Below are 2292 nucleotides of genomic sequence, written 5' to 3'. Positions count from 1 at the left end.
GTGGCCTCTGCTCCGCCCCTTCGAATGGTCCTCGCTGAGCCTCCCTGCGCCCCCATCTCTCAAGCCCTTCTTCTCAGAAGCTTCTGAAGGGGCTGCATCTGTCAGGTAAGGTAAGACCAGCCGAATGACCGCTGTCCGGGACCCGCGAAGCAGTACCCGCGGATTTCTCCCCAGTCCTGCTGCGAGGCCCTAACATTCGGGACGCTCTGTGGTGACCGGTGAGACCACCTACCAGCGGTTCTCAACCTGTGGGTCGCGACCCTTTCACAGGGGTCGCCTAAGACCATTTGGAAAACACATCTATAATTACATATTGTTTTTGTGATTAATCACGATGCTTTAATTATGTTCAATTTGTAACAATGAAATCGGGGGTCACCACCACATGAGGAACTGTATTAAAGGGTTGCGGCATCAGAAAGGTTGAGAACCGCTGGGGGGAAACCGGAAGTGCTGGGCAGGGCCCACTGGGTCCACCGGGAGCCCAGCGCAGGCAGGCTCTGCCCCGCGGAGGCGAAGGCTGTGGCTCCCGGCGGAGGGACCCCAGGGAGGGGTGTATGTGGACCCTAAAAGCAGCCTTTAAAGAGTGAGCACCTACAGGCAACGAGAAATCACTTAGTTGTCGGAGAGATACACGAATGGCTTAGAGTCCCAGGAAGAGAGGGGGTGAAGGGACTGAGGGGAGACGGGGTGTGGGGGGGCTGCCTGGCTGGTTCCCTCCTCCTCACCACAGTCCCGTGGCCATGACCCAAGACAAGGTCCAGTCCTGGTGCCGGAGGTCCAGGACGTTTTACGAGTAACGACACTTCTTTTCCAAAAGCGGAGAGACTTGGGAGACTGGAGCTGCCCGTGGTCATGCCCATCCCAGCCCACACGCCTGCGTTAACGCTCGGCGTCACTCGAACTTCTCCAACTTCTCCACCGTAACCTTTCGCCATCTAAGCCCCACACAGGCTCTTCTCCCAGGAGTGGCATCACTTGGAGGCGGCCTGGGCTCCCCTCCCTGTGGGGTTGGCGGCCGGTGGGAGGGGTCCGAGCGGGCGTGGGCTCGGGGTGACTGACGGCTCCACCTGCAGTTCAGACCAGGCGGCAGGAACACGCCCCGCCAGCTGAAGCTCAGGACAGGGAAACCCTGTGTTCGGTTCTCAAATTCGGATGGAAAGGAAGAGGACTCTGTACTCCCAGATGTTAGTTCTCTATCCTCATGTGGTTCGTGGGTGAAATGAGGAGATAGGTTCTGCCCCTCATATCCTGGTGGCGATTAGAACGGCCGGATGCGAATGGGGATGTGCTAGTAGCTACAGGGCGGCCAAGCTCTGGGGCCCCAGCTGCCGCCTGGGCCAGCTTCCCGCCGGCGCCTGGGGCAGCACCTTCTTTCCCACTGGGCCTGGGGAAGGGGCTTGGTTAAGGCTGTTCAAGTCCTTGTGTTGAGGTTTATTTGGTAATTATCCCCCTTTCCCAGGCTCCTATGAGGAAGCTGGCACCACACTCACAACAGCCCCTCCCTAAGGAGCCGGCCCAGCGGGACAGGCCTCCCGCAGCTCCTCCCGCAACTCCTCCCTCAGCTCTTCCCGCACCTCCTTGTGGCACCTGGGGCAGGCAGCCCGCACACACTTCTCCGAGCCCTGAGGCCCTTCAGAAGCCGGCATCCCCGTGGGATGGGAGGGGCCAGGAGGAACACAGGGCATCTCTACATCCTCTGCAGGTGCCACAGCATCAGGAAGGAGGAATGTGGCTCAGGCGCCACTAGAAAAAGATTTGCCTGGGAAGCTGCTGCGGAAGAGGCTGCCAATGTCACCAGTTGGAGCCGTCACTGCCCAAACCACCGCCAAAGTGACGGCTCCCTGAGGCCGGGCGGGGCCTGCAGGTCCAGGACCGGCTGCAGGGGACCCAGCTCTGCTCGCCCTGCGGTGGCCCGAGCGCCTTCAGGGACTTGGCTGAGAACAGACAACAACACACGCCTTTAAATTAAATGATCGCTCTCTTATATATGCATCCATCTGTCATCGAATACAAGATGCTCTTCGCTGTGTACATCCAGCACCCACCTCCGCATGTGCGCTCACACTCGGGGCTGCAGTGAGATCGGCATCGTTTAGTCCATAGGATTCACTGGCGACGGTCAGGACGGTCACTGGGCGCCGAGGGCGGTGGCCGCGGCCCGGGAGCGTGTGCTGTGTGGGGACTAGAAACTACTGGGAACAGCGGCCGCCTACTCGCACGGGGCGCTCACTGTGTCCTCTGCCTACGGAAGCTACCGGGGGGAGGGGATGGCGGAAGGCGGGGGCAAGG

The sequence above is a fragment of the Myotis brandtii genome, unplaced genomic scaffold (genome assembly GCF_000412655.1).
Source record: "Myotis brandtii unplaced genomic scaffold, ASM41265v1 scaffold627, whole genome shotgun sequence".
Classification (NCBI taxonomy): domain Eukaryota; kingdom Metazoa; phylum Chordata; class Mammalia; order Chiroptera; family Vespertilionidae; genus Myotis; species Myotis brandtii.
Note: the sequence above shows the minus strand (reverse complement) of the source record.